The sequence below is a fragment of the Ursus americanus genome, chromosome 29 (assembly GCF_024610735.1).
Source record: "Ursus americanus isolate L20-20 chromosome 29, mUrsAme1.1.p, whole genome shotgun sequence".
Classification (NCBI taxonomy): domain Eukaryota; kingdom Metazoa; phylum Chordata; class Mammalia; order Carnivora; family Ursidae; genus Ursus; species Ursus americanus.
This window is the reverse complement of record NC_142155.1, coordinates 9,827,260-9,848,973: the sequence shown is the minus strand read 5'-3', so window position 1 is coordinate 9,848,973 and position 21,714 is coordinate 9,827,260. Positions and strand designations below refer to the sequence as shown.

The 21,714-nt window shown below is 41.2% G+C and overlaps 1 long non-coding RNA gene across 7 annotated transcripts in view; it reads left to right on the top strand.

The window, feature by feature from the left end:
• The first annotated feature begins 2,353 nt into the window (after positions 1–2,353).
• Positions 2,354–21,714, top strand: part of LOC123796305 (uncharacterized) — a 52,690-nt gene continuing 33,329 nt past the window's right edge. For 5 of the 7 annotated variants that reach the window (XR_006780712.2, XR_006780713.2, XR_015722248.1 and 2 more), the window contains exons 1-3: positions 2,354–2,540; positions 11,226–11,307; positions 21,090–21,224. This is a non-coding gene — a long non-coding RNA (uncharacterized LOC123796305). The remainder of the gene's footprint in view (positions 2,541–11,225; positions 11,308–21,089; positions 21,225–21,714) is intronic. The other 2 variants (XR_006780708.2, XR_006780715.2) reach the window with 1 other exon arrangement.

Genomic DNA, 21,714 nt, shown 5'->3' with positions numbered 1-21,714 from the left:
CCTACGTGGGGCTTGATCCCAGTTCCCTGGGACCATCGCCCCGGCTGGAAGCCGTAGCTTAACCTACTGAGCCACCCAGGGACCCCAAGAACTTTTATTTTTAATGAGCTAGTTAATATATCAATATGTCTCTTCCATATGTGGAACATCACTGCAACTCCTCCAGCCAATTAATTAACAAATGCTTGAAACCTACTATGTGTCCAGTGCTAAGTGAAGTTCTGTAGCATGTGCAAAAGAAATAATTCCTTTTGGAGAGGAACCCACAATCAAATTGGAAGAGGAAAACATATATAAAACAACTGGGAAGCAGTTAATGGCAAACTTGTATGGTGCTTACTTACTTTTTACTTAATTGTAGAATATGGTTCTAGTCCTAGCTTTCAGTTAACTTCTCAGAACCCAAATCCCTTTTCTTCTTTGTAAATGAAATAAGTCTTTCAGAATAGCCTTCCTGTATCTTTTTGTTTTACTATGCTTTGTAGATATAAACTTCTAAAAATACGTTTTTTAAAATTTCTTCATTAGCACGTTTCTAGCCTTCTCTTTTTGAGAGAGTTTTCATGAAAGAACTAGGTCATATTTAACTTTCCCTAGAAATTCATATTACTAATCTTTTTCTGGCAAAAAAGACTTTTCTATGTCTATATTTCTAGCTTCTTTCACTTCATAAATTCTTTTTTCACATTGCCTTTTCCTAGTGCCCTTACACAGTCATATACATGTGGAATAAAATCTTGATACGCTAGTCAATGTTTGCAATATAATAAAAATGTAAGAAATACCAATTAAAATCGGTCACTACCAATAGAACAATGCAAATACCTCTGCTCTTGTCTATTTCCTTGGAAATATTAATGACTATTCTATTTGAAACATTCCCACAATCAGTCATATTTGTACATCATAGTAATATGAACTGCACACTGTGTTATGTCAGATTAAGATTAGGATGCCACACTAGATTATTTTCCATGCCTTCTTGAGCAAACCTCAAATGGTTTAGGTTTGAACATTATTGGAGATAATACTAGGTCATATAAATATTTTAACAGGAATAGCAAATTTTTGAAAATGTAAAGAAATGGTTAGTGACATGAGGGAAGACTAAAGACTAAAAAGACTAAAAGTTGAGTACTTGAAAGCTTTACATGGAATCCAAAATTGTAGTTAACATCTAAGAAGAGTCAAAATGAAAGTGGTTGTTGGTAAGAGGGAAAAGTATCAAAGATGATTTCCATTTAATAAAGTGAAAGTTGAGAAAAGTGATCTATGTGAAATCTGCACAATTCATTAAAATGTAACATTGCAAACTCAAGTACTTTTATACAATCCTAAAATTGTAATAATCCAAGATATGTGTACTCTCAGTTGAATGACTCTATTTGAAAATAGGGACCTACTATAATTCTAACTAATTTTTATAGATATGTGTGCATATTCAGCACTACGCTGGACACTGGAATTCTTTAACAGATGTGCACAAAGATTTCCAAAGGAGTTTATAAAAACTACAACTCCTGATTCAAATCTCACCTTTTAATTTTTCTAGTACTTCCTCCTTACAGCTCTTCTGGACAGTGGGTGAAAAAAATAATCCAATATTCCAAATAAAGTAACAAAATGGCCCAACAGTGTTCCAGAAGCAAATAAAGACAGCCAGACTTGGATTATTATGCCCAGAAGAGAAAGGAAAATTAAAGAAGTAGGACTCCAAAGCCATCCCAGATTGTAGGCAAGTTTTATCCAAGGTCCTGTGATTGCAGATGAGTATATAAAGTATACAAGGCATTTACAAATACCTAATGGAGAATCCTTTTTAAAAATAGAAGCTAAGGAAAAGCAAAATTGTACATAATTCCTTGATATATATCTAAGTAACCTACTGGGCATCACTGACTAGATGCTCTTATTCATGGTGCGATAATGGCCCAGACCTTTGAGGGGCGGGGGTGTCTCGAGCCATTATTGTGAATTAGATTTAGATACTAGCCACAGACTTTTCTCAGAGGGCAGAGATCCCCTTCTGGTCTTGGTCCGGGCCACAGCACAACGGGACCGCGAGTCCCGGGGAAGTCGCGCGCGGCTCCGGGCGCACCCAGATTCAGAGGAAGGGGGACTGGGGCGGCGCCGGTAGTACGCCGAGCTCCCCGGCGGCAAGAAGGACACCGGGCCGCCTTTCCCCGGCGCCCGCTCCCGGGGCCGAGCGACCCACGCTAGTTATGACGGGGAACCTGTAGGCGGGCCGGGACCCGCGGGTTCGAGTCTCCGCAGCACCAGGGCCACCCCGGCCCGCCCCCGGACACGCCCCCACTTTGAGGTCACTTTCTTGGTTCCTCTGACTGCGGAAGAAACGGCGCGGGAGGAGACAGAAAACCCCACGTGGCTCAGGGTGGGGGTCGGTTTTCGTCACCTTGGCGTGGCCTCTGAGAGGCTACCGAGGCAAATACTCTGTTTTTAAAAAGCCCCTTTCCCTCGCTCCTGTGCTTTGAACATAATCCTAATGCAGTTTTTCTCCCCACGACTTTACAGCAGATACGGTATGCATTTTACTAACTTAAAATTAAAATGGTAACAGTAACATTGTTGAGACTTGTAAATGTATTTTGGGGTTGTATTCTAAGGTCGTGTTTTGTTTAAGATTTCCCTTAAAGTTGTTTATACCATTTAGAATAGCAAACTGTTAAAATGCATTGTAGTAAACATCTGCATGACCCCTTTTGCCGGGTGCGGGGGGGGGGGGGGAGGTTTTAGTTATTAACTTAGTAAAAGGGTGAACTGCAATAGTTCTTTGTTATCTGTAATTGTGGTTCACCAAACATCTTTCAGTATTGGCTAATCACTCTATTGGACCTAATTTAAAGCAGCTTTAAGTAATTACATTTTGCTGTGGCTTGCCGCGTTTTCATCTTGCCTGCGCCAATTGAAAATGATCTTTTTTTTTTTTTTTAAGATTTTATTTATTTCTTTGACAGAGAGACAGAGAGGGAGCACAAGCGCGGGGGGGGGGGGAGGTGCGGCAGGCAGAAGGAGGGGGAGAAGCAGATTCCCCAGTAAGCAGGGAGCCCAACCTGGGGCTTGATCCCAGGACCCTGGGATCATGACCTGAGCCAAAGGCAGACTATTAACCGACTGAGCCACCCAGGCGCCCCTGAAAATGATCTTTAAAGGGGTATTTTAGAATATGATTAAGCCAAGGAATTATTTGGATTGAGAATCCAAATAAAATGGTACTTCTGTGTGCCAGGTGCTGTTCTAATATTTGCGATATTTAATGAAATCCCATCACCAACATTTTACAGATGGGGAACTTGTAGGGAACTGATAGTGTATGCATAATAAGCAAATGCAAACATGTATTCTTTTTAAAAGTTTCACTTTTTTGCACAAAATGATGAAATACAATATATCACATTGCTTCTTGATCCTGCAGATCTCATGAGTATTTTAGGGCCCAGCAAAGCAATATTGGAAACCCGGTAATCTGACCAGAATGCTAGTTGTAACTTTGACCAGCAGGTCTAGGCAGCCTAGAAAATTAAAATAGCAGTGGCTTTGGAGTCAGAAAATCAGGGATTCAGTCCTTGATCTGCTGCTTACAGATGTGTGGTAGCCAGCAGTTCTAGGCTTCTCAGTGCATCTGTAACATGAGTCTGTTCGTTATTTGTATTTAGTACTTACCTCACAATTCTAATATGCAACGACGTGAAAAGATATGGGGGCATTCAATTATCTATCTAGTAAAGATGGTGTTTCTAGAGGCTTTTTGGAGAACACCTGCCCTCAGTTGGTATGCGTCATGACACTAACTTGACTCAGTAAAGAATATAAACTTATTAGAATCTTTTTATTTGTAAAAATTTTGGAATAGCTAATACATGTACGTGGTGAAACATTGTACAGATGTTATACCGTGAAATGTTACTTCTTTTTTTTTATCAGTTTAAAGACAGTCTGAAGACCATGCTAGGAAAATTAACTAAAGATATTTCTACGACTGTTCTCATGATTCTAAGACCAGTGCCCACCAGAGTAAACGCTCTCTCATTCAGTATGAAAGAAAGGATAATCTTCCCTCACTCACTATTTTTTGTGAATCTGCATTTTATAGGCAATATTCACTTTCAGTATGTCTATGTCTTCATAGATAACATAGTGGAAAGAACACTGGACTCAAGAGCTGGAGTCTATTCCTAGCGATTTTATTTATTAGTTATATGATCTTGAATATATCACCCTTGAGCTCATTATGCTATCATACATTATCTAATAATACCTATTTCACAGAAGTGATCTTAAGGATTAAATGAAATAATGTATCTGCAGATGCAGACTATTTTTCAAATGTTAAGGCTCATTATGATTAGAAAATAATCATTACTCTTAAGAAACAAGAAAAATCTGTTCAAAATATAGAGAAATTTACACATGTCATTATTCATCCTAATGAGTACTATTTGGTCCATTTCATTTAAATATTAGGACTATATACATTCACCAATACATATGACATACACTGTGTGTGTTCTGTAAGTGGCAGGAACTTTTGAATTATGGCATTCATTATATGTTGGTAATTGTAGAGGACTTCAGAGGTCAGTTTTTATTCATCCATCCATCAAGCATTCACTGAGCATAAACTGTGTGCCAGGCACTTAGCTAGACACTGAGGAGATTAAAAAACCAGTCACTGTCAGACAGTGTATGTGGTAGAGCCCTGGACAGGAAGGGAAAGGGGACACTAACAGAGTTGACTCCAGGGGAGTGTGAATGCTAGAACCAGGAAAAGCACTCACGAGGGACTGAGTCCCTGAGCACTCATGAAGGACTCAGACTGGGGGAGGGGAGGTGGACAGAAGCAGGGAAAGCTTCTCAGAGTCCACTCTTACCTTGGTTGGTTAGGAACTGCCGGAATCAGCCAGTGAAGGACACCAAAGAGGGGGAGATGTTTTGGGTGACTGCCTCAGAAAAGAAGGTGGGAGGAAGAGTTTGCCCCTCTGCAGACAGGAGCAGAGAGTGAGATAAAACTGTTTGGTATTCACTGAGGCCCCCAAGGAACCTGTGTGAAATGGTGGGGCTTCAGAGACAAACAGACGTGGGTCCCAATCTGGTATCCATCACTTACTGAATGTGTGACTCTGGGCAAGGTATTTGGTTTCTTTAAGCTTTGGCTCTCTCATCGATAAAAAAGAAAATGATAATACCTACCCCATAACACTGCTGTGAAAATTAGATAAGAAAATGGTTTTTTCACCAAGTTAGAACAGTAGTTGTCAGGGGGTGGTTTGTGTTTACCCACTGTCTATAATGTATAGCACTTTCAGAGTGAGGTAGCTCTGAAGTCAGAAAGCCTCCACTCAAATCCCTGTTGGCTCTCCCACTGCTAGCAAGGGGATGTTTGGCAAGTGAGCTAACCTCTTGAAGCCTCAGATTTCATATCTATAAAGTGCAGATGATAATAAATAGTATCTGCCCCAGAGGATTGTGGTGAAGATTAAATCAATCAATCAATGTAAGCTACTTAACCCAGTGCCTTGGCACTTGGTAAGCATTCAATAAATCTTAATTGTTGCTTGTTGTTTTATTTTTTCTTATTTGAGAGTCCTCATTAACTGGAATCTAGTCAGATTGAAGTTTCTTTTCCAAGAAAATGCCACAATTACCTTGCTTTCAGCTCTGTATTTAACATCCCTGCATTTTAGTTTTGCTTATTAGTTTTTCTCATAGGCCCTTTTCTGGAATCTTAAAGATGCCATGTTTTGAATAACTGTGAAGTTAAAAATGTTAAAGAAAACAGTTTTTATTTAACTAGGATTTCTCAAAATTAAAGCAGCATAAGCCATCACCCCTAATTCTTTTTTTTTTTTTTTAAAGATTTTATTTATTTATTCGACAGAGATAGAGACAGCCAGCAAGAGAGGGAACACAAGCAGGGGGAGTGGGAGAGGAAGAAGCAGGCTCCCAGCGGAGGAGCCTGATGTGGGGCTCGATCCCATAACGCTACATCACCCCTAATTCTAAAGCCCTGTCACATCCTTGAACTTTCTAAGATTAAATGTCCTGCATCCTTTTTAAAAAAAAATAGTATAGTATCTTTTAAATTGTTGTGATGTTATCTCTGTTTTTCTAGTACCATCTGCTTTTTGTAGTTGGTGTTGTTGCCTTAGAAACATTTTTTAGGGGAGCCTGGGTGGCTCCGTTGGTTAAGCGTCTGACTCTTGATTCTGGTTCAGGTCATGATCTCAGGGCCATGAGACTGACCCCCACATTGAGCTCTGCACTCAGTGGGGAGTCTGCTAGAGATTCTGTCTCTCCCTCTCCCTCTGCCCCTTCCCCCAAATAAATAAATAAATAAATAAATAAATCTTGTAAAAAAAAGCAAACAAACTGAAAGTGCTCAGAGAAAGACAGGGGAACACATATAAGGGAGCAACAACCGAAATGCCTGTGGATATCTTGTCGGAAGGATGGAGGCAAGGAGGTAGAGGAACATCATCTTCAAGTTCTGAAAGAAAAAAATAATCAAACCTGTCAACCCAGAATTCTGTATCTAGTGAAAATATCCTTTATGAATGAAGGCTATAAAATCATCTAATGAGATTCCACTACATACCCACCAAAATGGCTAAAATTTAAAAGACTGAAAATACCAACTTTTGGCAGGCATTTGGGACTCTCACACAGCTGGTGAGCATGTGAAATGGTACATTCTCTTAGAAAAACAGTTTGGCAGCTGTTTTTAACTCTTAAAAAGTTAAACATGCATTTATCATATGACCATCCTTTCCACTTACTAGGTGCTTACCCAAGAGAAATGAAAGCACATATCCATAAACAGACTTGGGGCCAAATACTCATAGCAGCTTTATCTGTAATCACCAAAAACTGAAACAAGCCAAGTGTCCATCAACAATTTGGATAAACAAATTACAGTATATCCATACAATAGAAAACTACTCAGCAGCAAAGAAATATACATACTAAGAGAATTTGTTGCCAGCATATCTGCACTATGAGAAATGCTATAGGATATTGTTCAGGCTGAAGAGAAATAATACCAAATGGAAACTCAAATCTTCAGCAAGAAATAAAATGTAAATGACAAATATCTAGGTTAATATAAAAGACTGCCTTTTCTCCTAATTTCTTTAAAATACATAAAACTACTTAAAGCAAAAATTTTAACATGTCTTACAGGGTTCATAACGTATGTGGATTGAGTGCATGTAGCAATTATATCTTAAAGAACAGGTTTGGGGTGAATGGGCCTATGGTGTTGCAAAGCTTCTACGCTGTAAAAAAACTGATATTAACTCTGTATGGACTGTGAAAAGTTAGGTATGTCTATTGTAACCCCTAGAGCAAACACTAAAAACATAATGCAAAGAGATAGTGTTAAAAAGCCATTAGATAAAGTGAAATTTTTAAAGAATTTTTAAATAATCCAAAAGGAGAAGAGGAGCAAAAAGCAGATGGGACAAGGAATACAAATAGTAAAATGATAGACCTAAATCCAACTTTTTCTATAATCACATTAAATGTTGATGGACTAAACGCTCCAATTAATAAGCAGAGTTTGTCAGAATGGATTAAAAAAAAGAAAACACCAAAAACCAAGACCCGAGTATATGCTATTTACAAGAGACACATTTTAAATATTAAAAAACCTATTAAATTATTATGTAATAGAATCCATGTATTTTGGCACATTAGAAATGGCTTTTAAACCTTGCCTATCTCAATCATTATACTTATAAGACAGGAATAATTATACTGTCCAAGATTGTAGTGGTTAAAAAGAATTAAATGGTTATAATGGACTTTGCAAATACTGTATGGTGGCATTATCATTTCCTTATAATAATTACTTAATATATATGATTTTACTATAGTCGTTCTATTGTTCCACTCTGAACAAACTCATCAATGTTTAATGTAAACATTTTCTTTTTTTTTTCCTTGTTAAGATTTTATTTATTCATTTGACAGAGAGAGAGAGAGCACAAGCAAGGGAAGCAGCGGGCAGAGGGAGAGGGAGAAGCAGGCTCCCTACTGAGCAGGGAGCCCAGCGTGGGACTCTATCCCAAGACCCTGGGATCATGACCTGAGCTGAAGGCAGATGCTTAACTAACTGAGCCACCCAGGTGCCCCCAAATTAAATTGCCTTCCATCAAAGTCTTCCTATGGTTGAAAATATTTTATTCTGACACTAAATGTTAGCAATCAAGTGAAGCAAATGAGAGCCGGCCAGCAGAAGGAATCTATTATTAGATTCCTAACCTGAAGCAAAAGTTGTCAGCAGAAACCCTCTTTAGATGTGGCCAAGTCCACCTTGTGACGGGAGTGTGGAAGAACATAAAAACATGCAGCTCCAGAATGGAACCTGGGGGCCTTCAGGGTCAGAATGCTTAATTGGAATTAGAAGACAGGATGCTATGAAACTGGAAGAAATGCATTTTATCTTGGTTAATCATGAAATGAAGCAATAGTACAGGAATATTTTGCTCACACAACATTTTGTATGGCACAGATGGCTAGAGGAGTTCCTAAGATGAGCAAAGGAGAGGACTCACTCAAGCACGGCTGGCTCGCCTCCTCACTCAGGTGTCATTTCCTACACTGCATTCTCAGAGGGATCCTCTCCATCACGTCTACAAAAGTTCCCTGTTATAGCCCCTTCTTTGTTTCCTTCTTAAGGCTTATTGCAACATGTAATTATCTTACTCATTTGGCTACCATTTCAGCATTGCCTCCTCTACTAGAATGTAAATTCCATGAGCACAAAAATCTTGTCTGATTTTTTTTTTTACCATGACATCTGGTGTCTGACACATAATACATGGTCAATAAACATTTGTTGAATGAATGAATGAATGAATGAATGAATAGGAAATCTGGGACTGCAATCTGCTTCTCCTTAAGTAAATTTCTTCCACTGACACGTATATGCTATATCCAGTTTGAGAATTAACCAATCAACCATAAAAACCTTTCTTTAGGGGGCGCCTGGGTGGCACAGTGGTTAAGCATCTGCCTTCGGCTCAGGGCGTGATCCTGGCATTATGGCATCGAGCCCCATATCAGGCTCCTCTGCTATGAGCCTGCTTCTTCCTCTCCCACTCCCCCTGCTTGTGTTCCCTCTCTCGCTGGCTGTCTCTATCTCTGTCAAATAAACAAAATCTTAAAAAAAAAAAACAAAAAAACAAAAAAACCTTTCTTTAGTATTAACAAATCATTCCAAAATTCTTATGTTTTCCAGTAGCCCTCCTAATGTGTCCTGGTCTTTTTCTTGTTTGAGCTTGGACTTGCACTATGTTTTCTTGCTTGATTTCTTTCTTTCTTTTGTTTTTTTAAAGCAAGCGCCACGCCCATCATGGGGCTTGAATTCATGACCCTCAGATCAAGAGTTTCATGCTCTTCCGATTGAGCTAGCCAGGTGCCCCTCTTGTTCAATTTTTTTAGGTTTGCCTTGGAGTGACAGGTTGACCCCAGCCCTGGTGAGGGCAGGGAACATCCCTAGACATCTCTGTCTAGATATCTGCTTAGAATAGAGAATAACATTTTCATGTGACCTAAAAAAAAGGAGCTGATTGCACCCATAACTGAGTTTGACTTAGAAACAAGTAGAAGGTGGGAAGGGCTGAGGGAGCTCGTTGAGAACAATGACATGTCCCTGCTCCTTCATCTATCCCCCCAATCGCTTCATCGATCATCCCTTCATTCAGCAATCACAGCATTTACTAAGCTCAGACCTATCCCAGAGCTGTTCTAAATGTTTTATGCATGGTAATTCAATTAATCCTTTTGGCTACCCTAAGGGTTCGCACTGTTATAATACCCAGTTTATAAATAAGAAAAATGGTAACGATTTTTTAAGCATTATTGCTCAGTGGTCTTAGAGAAGGAGCTGACAATCTTTTTAGAGTCACATAGATAATGTTACTAAAATGATAATAATTTTCTAAATCGTTTTTGACATATGTCATCATGATGAAACAGTATTTAAGCAAAATTACATACTGTCCTAAAATTAGGGGAAGCGTTGCATATAATACATGTCAGGACAAAGTCAGTGCTAAACAGGAGAAATGAGCCAAGTGCTGTGCTGCAGGGAGGAAGCCTGAGGAGTGGGAAGAGCACGGCATTGGGGATGGAGAGATGTGGGACTGAATCAGGTCTCTGTGATCTTGGGCAGGGTGCATAAGCTTCAGCGTTTATACCTGTGAAATGAAAGTAACAAAGCCTCTAGTGGTCTTTCCTGAACTCCCCAGACTGAGCTAAGAGTCCCCTTCTGTGCTTCTCCATCACCTTTTGCGATGCTTGAGATCATTTGCCACATTGAAAGTACTTCTGATAGGACCATCTCTTCCTTAGATTATAAATTCCTCAGGGCAACAGTGTCTGAGGATGGTGTCTGCTCCCAACAGGGCCTGGGGGAACCCCTAGTCCTAGTTAAATCTGACTGGCTCCTCTGTCTCACTCTCTCGAAAAAAGCAAAAAAATAACCCCCCCCAAACTCCCACAACTCTTTGCACATTTAGCTGTTCTTAAATTATTTTTTGCAGTTACCTAAGTAAGCATGGATTTGGACCTCTGAGGTTAAGAGCTGGGGGCTCCTTTTAGAAATAAAAAGATAGATTACTGAATTGAAAAACAACTAAAATATACATACAGTGGTATAGAAAAGGTATACAAAGTCAAGCTGAAAATTGCAAACAAGATACGAAAGTAGGGTCTCCTACTGTGGTCACATCACTTAAGAGGTTCTAATGGACGGGATTAGAGATTGTAAAACACTACTAAATTACACTCACTGATTTCTATGTAAAGGCAATTTTTGCCTTAATTTGTTGAAAAAAAAAAATTGAAGTCCAAGGTTAAACTCTTAAAGCTACAGAGTTTCTTCTATAATGCCTGACTAGAAGAGGAAACATTTCCATCAGACAGAACGCACAGCTGGTAGGTGGAGAATCAGAACATGGTCTTATCACAACACGATGTAAAGCACAGATTATTGAAATGCAAATGTCTGCATGAAATAACTAATCTCAACATGAATGGGTTGCTTTGTTCTGGCTTATGGTTATTCCCATGTTGTCTTTTGGGGATTTATAAGTGACCCCAAGCACTGTGTAAAGATTTCAGTGAGAGCAAATGGAAGCACTTGACACTGCACATACTGAAACAATACATCCCCCCTCCCCCAAACAATACTTTTCTTACAGAAGGCTGTTTCACCGCTAGAAGCAAATCAACACAGGATGATGGTCTACAGAGACTGGAGAAGGTAGAGCCTCCAGGGAATGGGTAAGTCCTCACACCATCCTCAGGGACCCGAACTTCTTTTACTCTACACACACCATAATTAGTTATATAGGTGGCTATTTTTAGAGTCAGACTCTCCTATTACAAAATGATTTTCTTTTTTATGAATGCTTTGTATCCTTGACTCTCTTACCCAGCATTGACAAACAGGCCCAGGAAGGACTGTCTGACAATACAGGGTTTGCCCGTTTGGACTCCCTACTGGATTATATTAAGGTTCGCACACAGTTCATCATGACGGATGTGTCATCTTTGGTTGGTGATGTGACCATGCTTATTTTTAAGGACTTTTTTTTTTTTTGAGCAGTTGTTATTGTTGTTTTAGGTTCACAGTAAAATCGAGCAGAAGGTACAGAGATTTCCCATATATGGTCCCCTCCCACGCACAGCTTCCCCCCACATCAGCACCTCCCCACCAGAGTGGTACCTTTGTTACAACTGATGAACCTACATTGACATATCATCATCACCCAAAGTCCATAGTCTAATTAGGGTTCATTCTTGGTGTTAATACATTCCATGGGTTTGGACAAATGTATAATGACATATATCAACCATGCTGGTATCCTCCAGAGTAGTTTCTCTTCCCTAAAAATGTTCTCCGCTTTGCCTATTCATTCTTCCTTCCTCCCAACCCCTGGCAAACTCTGATTTTTTTTACAGCCTCCCTGGTTTTGCCTTTTCCAGAATGTCATCGCCTGGGTAGCGCAGTCGTTAAAGCGTCTGCCTTTGGCTCAGGGCGTGATCCCGGCGTTCTGGGATCGAGTCCCACATCGGGCTCCTCTGCTGGGAGCCTGCTTCTTCCTCTCCCACTCCCCCTGCTTGTGTTCCCTCTCTCGCTGGCTGTCTCTATCTCTGTCACATAAACAAATAAAATCTTTAAAAAAAAAATACACAAGTGCTACATGGAAAGATGCTGCCAGTATATTAAATGAAGAAAACAATTTACAATAATAGCAGTGATCCCTTTAAATAGAGACTTGTATAAAACACAAAATATCCGGAAGAGTTTCTCCAAAATGTATTAGGTGATTACCTCCTGAGAAGTGGGATTGGGGTTTTACTAGTTTTCTATCACCGTGTAACAAATCACCAAACTCAGGGACAGAAACTAACACCTAGTGCATTATTTTATGGTTTCTATAGGTTAGAAGTCAGGCACAGGGTGCCTTGATTCCCTGTACAGGGAATCACAAGGCTGAAATCAAATTGTCAGCCAGGTGGAGATCTCATGTGGAATTCTCTTCCAAGCTCATTCAAGCTGGCTGTGATACTGTGATTTACAGTGAGAAATACATATTTGGTCTCCATCGCATTTCTATCACAGAGCTCCCAAAACCCTTGGAATTTCCTAAGTGACGAGAGCGGTGAGGATGTTTTTTGCTATGTTAATGAGGTAACTTTGGAGACCCCTCCCCCCACTTCTGGGTAGGGGCTGGTTGCCAAGAGAACTAACCACGTGTTTAGAGGGTTGGGACTTTTAGTCCCACCACCCCTACCTTGACCTTCGGAGAAGGGAGAGGGGCTGGAGGTTGAAACAATCACCAGTGGCCAAGGATTTAATCAGTTGTGCCTATGTAATGAGGCCTCCATAAAAACCTAGGACAGGTTTCAGAGTGGCCCGGGTCATGTTAATTTGGGGAGAGTGGTGCACCTGAAGAGAGTATGGAAGCCCCACCTCCTTTCTCTATACCTCGTCCTGGGCATCTCCTCCATCTAGTTCTTCCTGAGTTATATCCTTCTATAATAAACTGCTAATCCTTTAATATGTGTCCCTGAGTTTTGTGAACCCCTCTAGCAAATTGATTGAACCCAAAGAGGGGGTGGGGATTGTTGGAACCTCCAATCTATAATCATGGGTCAGAAGCAGAGGTGGTAACCTGGACTTGGGACTAGCATCTCAAAATGGGGCCCTAATCTGTGGGATCTGATGCTACTTAGGGTATAATATATACACAATATATATATTGTGTCAGAATTGAGTTGAGGGGTGCCTGGCTGGCTCAGTCTGCGGAGCATAAGACTCTTGATCTCAGGGTTGTGAGTTCAAGCCCCACACTGGGCATAGAGCTTACTTTAAAAAAAGTGGGTGGGACGCCTGGCTGGCTGCGTCAGTGGAGCACACAACTATTTTTTTTTAATATATAATTGTATTTATTTATTTGAGAGACAGGGAGAGAGTGAGAGAGAGGGAGAGAGAATCTGAAGCAGACCCCACACTGAGCACGGAGCCCAGTGTGGGGCTCCATCTCACAACCTTGAGATCATGACCTGAGCCAAAACCAAAAGTCAGGTGCTTAACCCACTGAGCCACCCACGTGCCCACAGCGTGTAACTCTTGATCTCAGGGTTGCATGTTCAAGCCCTATGTTGGGTAGAGAGATTACTTAAAAATAAATAAATAAATAAAAATCTGAAGGAAAAAAAAAGAATTGAATTGAATTGTAGGACAGATCCCCAGCTGGTGTCTGAGAATTGCTTGGTGGTGTGGGGAAACTATACCCCACCCCCTCCCCCCATGGGAATTGGCGACCAGAATCATTACTGGCAGAATTCTTTTCCTTGTAGTTGTGAAATGGCGGTTCCATTTCCTTGCTGCGGGTCAGTGAGGGCTGCTTGCTGTTAGTTCCCAGAAGCTGTCTACGTTCTTTGTCAGGCGGTCCCTTCTATCAGGTGTACCTAATCCTTCTCATCCTGCAGATTTCTCATTTCTTCTTCTGCCACCAGCCAGAGAAAACTCTGATTTTAGAGGACTCGTGTGATTGGGTCCAACTCAGATCATCTATGGTGAGGTTGACTATCGTGAGTAAAATCTCTCCTATTCACCATTCGTGCACGTCAGGGACGTGCACACCAAGGAGACAGGAAATCTTGGGGGCCAGCTAAGAATTTTGCCCTCCACAGGGCTGGAGTTAAAACGAGGAGTATTTTCACTTTGTGCTTTATACATATTTGTAATGTTTGAATTTGGGGGGGAAGGAATATGTGTCACTTTTTGTACTCCAGAATGTCTGAAAGGATATACCCTAATATTTTAACAATGGTTAGTAGGAATAAGATTTTTCTTTTTAAGATTTTATTTTAAAGTAATATCTAACCTAATGTCGGGCTCAAACTTACAGCCCTGAGACCAAGAGTTGCATGACTGAGCCAGCAAGGTACTCCCTAATGTTTTATTATTTTTTAATTTTTAATTTTTTTAAAAGTAGGCTCTATGCCCAGTGTGGGGCTTGAATTCATGACCCTGAGATTAAGAGTCACATGCTCTACCAGCTGAGTCAGCCGGCCATCCCAGGAATAAGGTGTTTTTAAATATAACCATATGGTAACCAACTTTTTATCATATAACTATAAGAATATAAAGTTATTTCCATTTTAAATTTTTAAAAATTTTATGCAGGTCATAGACCGAAGCAGCTAATAGAGTTTGTACTGGTGCCATTTTGGCTAATGGTAGTTTTTGCTGTGGTTGTGAATATACATCCTGACAATGCAGCATGGCCAAGATGTAAGAAACTATGAATGCATTTGAGAAGAGTGGAGATAAATTCGTGGGTGAGAGACACACAGGTTATCAGGAGCACTGCAAGTAGGCAGCATCAGGGGAGAAAACATCATCTGAGGATTTAGGTTACAGGGTCCTCTGACTGGCTGGAAGCAGGTCTCATACTTTTCCTGCAGCTCTCGACTCTCGTCTGGAAAATGAGGGCATTAGACCAGATGAACCCTAAGATCCATGTGTTTTGCTCAGTCTTTTTGATATTCATACCATGGTTTCTTACAAAATTCTCCTAGTGTTGGGGCGCCTGGGTGGCGCAGTCGTTAAGCGTCTGCCTTCAGCTCAGGGCATGATCCCAGAGTTCTGGGATCGAGCCCCACATCAGGCTCCTCCGCTATGAGCCTGCTTCTTCCTCTCCCACTCCCCCTGCTTGTGTTCCCTCTCTCGCTGGCTGTCTCTCTCTCTGTCAAATAAATAAATAAAATCTTTAAAAAAAAAAATTCTCCTAGTGTTATGGTCCTAAATAAACACAAGCTGGAAGGATTATTAGCCTGATGCTGAGAGGCAGGTTTTATGTTCTTTTGAGTTATAAGCATGTTCCCAGAAAAGAAGGGTTGACGCTGGATCAATCTGAGAAAACAAAGTACAAATACAAAATTTGGGAGCGCCTGAGTGGCTCAGTCGATTAAGCGTCTGCCTTTGGCTCAGGTTGTGATCCCAGGGTCCTGGGATAGAGCCCGTGTTGGGCTCCCTGCTCAGTGGGGAGTCTGCTTCTCCCTCTGCCCCTCCCCCTGCTTGTGCACGTGCTCTCTCTCTCTCTCTCAAATAAATAAAGTCTCAAAATTAAAAAAAGTTAAAAAAAACACAAACAAAATTTGACTGAAAACCAGAATGAGCAAGTCAGGCGCAAAGAACTATCGGACTTTGGAAGGTGGCAAGGGAAGGAAGGATGCTCTCATAGGAGCCCTCACAATTTAGAGGTCTGAAGAATAAAAATATTTTTCATCCCATTCAAAGAAAACAGGCTTCTTCTCAGAGACAACACCGAGTAACTCACTCTTGATCAAGAAGAGAGAATGTGAAGAAAAAAAAAGGAAGAATGTGTTTGGGTCATTTCATATTTGTTATATGTAGGTCAGGGAGCAAAATCCCTAAGTGCAGGGTAACACACAGCAAAAACAAACCGCTAGCCTAGATTGATTTTGTATTTTCTGTTCTTTTCCAGTAGGTCTTTGTTTCCTGAAAGGAAGGGCTGATACTGATTAATTGAGAAAAACAAATTTGGAATGATAAAGTACTTCCCACACATTCCTGACAATCTAGGCACTTAGCAGTTTACGTGCATTCTTTTCATCTCTCCTACCACCACCCCCCTCTTCAGCAAGGTCTAAAGACTTCAGTAGGACTACAACAGAATCCTTATTCTTGCTGGGGTCAGGAGTCACATTTTTATAAATAAAACATCTAATGAAAAGAGCTGGGGCCTGGGAGTCAGTGATTCCAGACTCTCCACACTCACCTGGGCCTTCTACTTGACTAGACCGCAACCGTGGTCTGTAAAGGCTTGAACAAGAGGTGCCTGGGTGGCTCAGTCAGTTAAGTGTCTGCCTTTGGCTCAGGTCATGATCTCAGGGTCCTGGGATCGAGCCCCCACATCAGGTTGCCTGCTCAGTGGGGACCCTGTTTCTTCCGCTCCCTCTGCTTGTGCTCTCTTGCTCTGTCAAATAAATAAATAAAATCTTAAAAAAAAAAAAAAGGCTTGAACAGAATACTAACATGTTTTCTTCCTTCCTTCCTTCCTTCCTTCCTTCCTTCCTTCCTTCCTTCCTTCCTTCCTTCAAGAGGGGAGGAGCAGACAGCATTGAGCATGGAGCCCCACATGGGGCAGGATCCCAAGATCATGACCCAAGCTGAAACCAAGAGTCAGACGCTTAACTGACTGACCCATCCAGGTGCCCCAATACCAACATGTTTCTAACAGCTCAAGGTCATATCCTTAGGATGACCCATCCTCCCCCTTAAAGTGCCTGACTGAGAAAACTTAAGTTGGCTAAGAGAGTTTACTATTTGTTCCAGCCAACACCTGAAGATAAGTCCCCTGTCTCCCAGCCTCTGGGGATGGGTAGGAGCCTAGCTTCCATTAGAGCCAGTTAACAAAGCCAGACGGGTTTCACATGGACCAACCCCACTTTCCTACATTTTGTAATTTTTCACTTCCCTGACTCTGCTGAATCTTCATTCACATCCCTCCCTATTCCTTCATTCTCCCTTTAAAATGCCCCATCAGGGATGCCCGGGTGGCTCAATAGGTTAAGCATCTGCCTTAGGCTCAGGTCGTGATCCTAAGGTCCTGGGATGGAGTCCTGCATCGGGCTTCTTGCTCAGTGGGAAGCCTGCTTGTGCTCACTCTCGCTCTCTCTGACAAATAAGTAAATAAAATCTTAAAAACAAAACAAAATAAAATGCTCAGTCACCTCTGTACAAGTTCAAGTTGAATTCAGTTCACACTGAGCTTTCTGATTGCAATGGTGTATCACTGATTAAAATCTGCCCTTACCATTTTAGTTAGTGTCCAGCTTTGTTCATCTTTGACAGTATGTGCACAAAATAGACATTAGCTCACATATGCAGTTAATTTGATTTTCACATTGGGCATCCAGTCGTGTTTAGTGACATTTTAAATCATGACTATGTTGCTAGAAATCACGTGATCAGTTTTGCGGTCCCAAAGCTGAAATAACCTCTTTCTAAGAAATGATAGTGAAAAAGAAGTTCTTAGAATCCAGTAGGGAGAAGAGGTTATCATTCACATTGCTCTGACCACTACTTTGCTTCTCCAAGTTCCTGATTTATTTAATTGTGTGCTTTTTTGGATTTGGTTTTTGGGTCTTGATATTGATTTGTTTTATAGTTTGTGGTTCTGAAGTTTGAGTTTGAGAATTGAAGAGTAATTGATTACTACCTCAAATAGGATAAAAATAGCCATGAAGAATGAGCTTGATGAAGTCGAGTATCTTGTCTCCCTTCTGTGCTGTACACAAAGTATAGGGTCTGGTACTTTCCTCATAGAAAAAATAATTAAATTTTTGAAATAACCCAGAGAGAGCTTTTTTAGGGGTGGGGAGAGTAGGGTTTATTGTGGTGAGATATATATAACATGACATTTTTTATTTTAACCATTCATAAGTACACAATTCAGTGGCATTGAATACATCCACAATGTTGGGTAACCAACCACTATCTATACCTAAAAGTTTTATCATCCCCTCACAAAAACTCTGTACCCATTAAACAATTCTCCCCCCTCCTTCTCTCCCTAGGCTCTGGTAACCTCTATTCTTTCTACCAGAGAGAGCATTTTAAATACAAGATTCTTATTTTTTTAAATTAATTATTATTATTATTATTATTTTAGCAATCTCTACACCCAATGTGGGGCTTGAACTTATAACCCCGAAATCAAGAGTCACATGCTTTTCTGACTGAGCCAGCCAGGCACCCCTTAAAGACCAGATTCTTAAGATTTAAGTTTTAAAGCTGTTCAGGAAAACATTTTTATTTATCTTACCCTTAGGGATAAGTCTGACATTTACCAAGCCCCCCCTTTTTTATTTTTATTTTATTATTATTATTTTTTAAGATTTTATTTATTTATTTGACAAAGAGAGACAGCCAGCAAGAGAGGGAACAGAATCAAGGGGAGTGGGAGAGGAAGAAGCAGGCTCCTAGCAGAGAGCCTGATGCGGGGCTCGATCCCAGAACGCCAGGATCACGCCCTGAGCGGAAGACAGACGCTTAACGACTGTGCCACCCAGGCGCCCCCCCCCTTTTTAAAGATTTTATTTATTTATTTGACAGAGAGTGACAGCAAGAGAGGGAACACAAGCAAGGGGAGTATAGAGGGAGAAGCAGGCTTCCCACGGAGCAGGGAGCCCGTTGTGGGGCTCAATCCCATGACCCTGGGATCATGATCTGAGCCGAAGGCAGACGCTTAACGACTGAGTCACCCAGGCGCACCCCTCTTCATTTTTCCTTCTAATGTGCTGCACGCCACAGTGAAGGCAATGAGAATGCTTACCCACCGCGGCTGAGGAGTGAACGTTCTTCCGCCGCCGCCCGCATGCTTGCACCACGCGGTCGTGCTCCTGGTGGCTTCTTGACAGCCAGCACCAGGGAGTTTTCCGCAAACATTTATCAGGACAACTTGCATACATCTTTAAAACTCCCAGGCCCTGCTGCACCTGCAAGAGCCTTGGGATGGGCCCCAGGCCCCTCCCTTCCTGGGTGCCATGCGGGCGGGGGAGCAGAATTTTACCCGGTTCAGTGACATTCAATAGTAAATATTAATAACGTATTAAGAATAATATATTTTCTCCTACCGACCTTCCTAGTTCTTATCGGTAGGGGAAGAAAGGAATAAACAATGGGGGGGGTAATCAGAAGGGGGAATGAAGCATGAGAGACTATGGACTCTGAGAAACTGAGGGCTTCAGAGGGGAGGGAGGTGGGGGAATGGGATAGGCTGGCGATGGGTAAGGAGGGCACGTGTTGCATGGTGCACTGGGTGTTATACGCAACTAATGAATCATCGAACTTTACATCGGAAACCGGGGATGTACTGTATGGTGACTAACATAATATAATAAAAAATATTATTATTTTAAAAAAAGAATAATATATTTTACGTAAAGTCATTTATTGAGCTCAGTTTAAACCTCTTTCGGAGCCTCTACCAAGGGTTGGCAAAGGACCAGGTAGGGAGTGTTGTTGGCCTCGCTGGCCGCGCGGCCTCTGTGATAACTACAGAACTGTGCCACTGTAGTTCCCTAGCAGCCGTAGACAATAGGAAACGACGAGCATGGCTGTGTCCCACAGGACCCCGAAAGTAAAATTCCATAGAATTTTCATGTCGTAAAAAGTTATTCTTCTTTTGATTCATTTTCAACTATTTAAAAATGTTAAGGGGCGCCTGGGTGGCGCAGTGGGGCGCCTGGGTGGCACAGTCATTGAGCGCCTGCCCGCAGCTCAGGGCATTATGGGATCGAGCCCCACATCGGGCTCCTCCGCTATGAGCCTGCTTCTTCCTCTCCCACTCCCCCTGCTTGTGTTCCCTCTCTCGCTGGCTGTCTCTGTCAAATAAATAAATAAAATATTAAAAAAAAATGTTAAAACCTTTCTTAGTGCTCAGGCCCAACCAAACGGGCAGTCGGATTTGGCCGGTGGGCTCCAGCAGTTTCCCTGCCTCTGCTCTTTACTAATACATCGTTTGCACTGAGGTCTTTATAGCCTCCTTAGACCCACTGAATTTCACACTTGATGAAACATCGTAACATTTCTTTAGGATGTCAAGTCCCACTCATGTTTGAACAGTGAAAGTACTGCTCAAAAAACAAGATCTTACTCAACTTATTGTTCTTTAACACAGGACTATAAACTGCACGTTAACGAACAGCCTTGCTAATTATTCTTTTCTAATAGATCTTTTTGAAATTACTCACACCGTGCGTCCCACATTAGGCATGATCTCATTCTCTGTACCCTCCAAATTCATTCACACTTTGACCCACTTAATCGCTTTTTAACTTTATCTTCATCAGTGTTGAACTATTCCAGTACAGGAAAAGTAGTTTTGTAATAAGCTCATTAAATAGCTCGAGTTTTTGTTGGTGGTGTTTTCTTCTTAAGCTGAAACATTACTCAATTTGTGTGGCTTATGTTGCAACTGTGAGTCTGGTGAGTCAATATCACCTCATGAGTAACTTTCATTAAAATTCAAACTGGTGGGCGCTTGGGTGGCACAGCCGGTAAGCGTCTGCCTTCAGCTCAGGGCGTGATCCTGGCGTTGTGGGATCGAGCCCCACACCAGGCTCTTCCCCTGTGGGCCTGCTTCTTCCTCTCCCACTCCCCGTGCTTGTGTTCCCTCTCTTGCTGGCTGTCTCTATCTCTGTCAAATAAATAAATAAAAATCTTAAAAAAAAAAATCAAACTGGTTGGTAATTTGGAGAATGAGAACACAATAATATAGTCAATTGGAGTTTCTTCCCTGTTGAGTGCTTTGCTAGGTTCAGTGGAGACAGAAAAGAACCATACCTTTGAGGAGCTTACAGTTCAGTGGGAAAGATAAGATGAATGTACAAGAAACCATAATGAATTCATTATTAATTCATTGAGAATTCCCATTTGCTACAAGTAACTGCATTATATATTATATCATTGGGTCCTAACGTGGAGGAGGGATAATTTCTTCTTCTTACTACCCTCCTAGGTTCTCAGGCTTGAGCCCTGTAAATCAGACTGACAAAAGGCAGTTTAACAGGAGGAAAGTATGCAGATTTATAGAAATTAATTTGTATGTGACACGGGAGCCTCATAAGGAAATGAAGACGTGAAACAATTAGAGGTAAGCATTTTTATACTAGGTTTGATGAAGAGTGGAAAGTTGTGGAAAAATGTCATAGGACAAAAGAGTATGAGCTAAAAGGTAGTAAACTGGGGGAAACGTAGCAAGGCCTGTTCATTCGGATTCCTCTCCACATTCCTCTGTCTTTGAAGATAAAGCTACTCCTTTCCTTGAAGTTCCGAGCGGGTGCCTTTCACTAGAGGGTCTTAGGACCTGCTTCAGGGAAGAAGGTGTTGGTCAAAAAGTCCTTACACCTGCTGCTTCTGGAACTCCTTCAGTCTGAAGTATTCAATCTGCTAAGGTGCCACATTTTGGGGTAGTATGTCCTAAACCCTGTCACTTGCAACTATTAAATGAGATGTGGTAACCATTTCACAGGTGAGGACACTGAGGCAATGAGAAAAAATTTTTTTAAAGATTTTATTTATTTGTGAGAGAGAAAGAGAGAGAGAGAGGGAGAACAGGAGCAGGGGGAGGGGCAGAGGGAGAA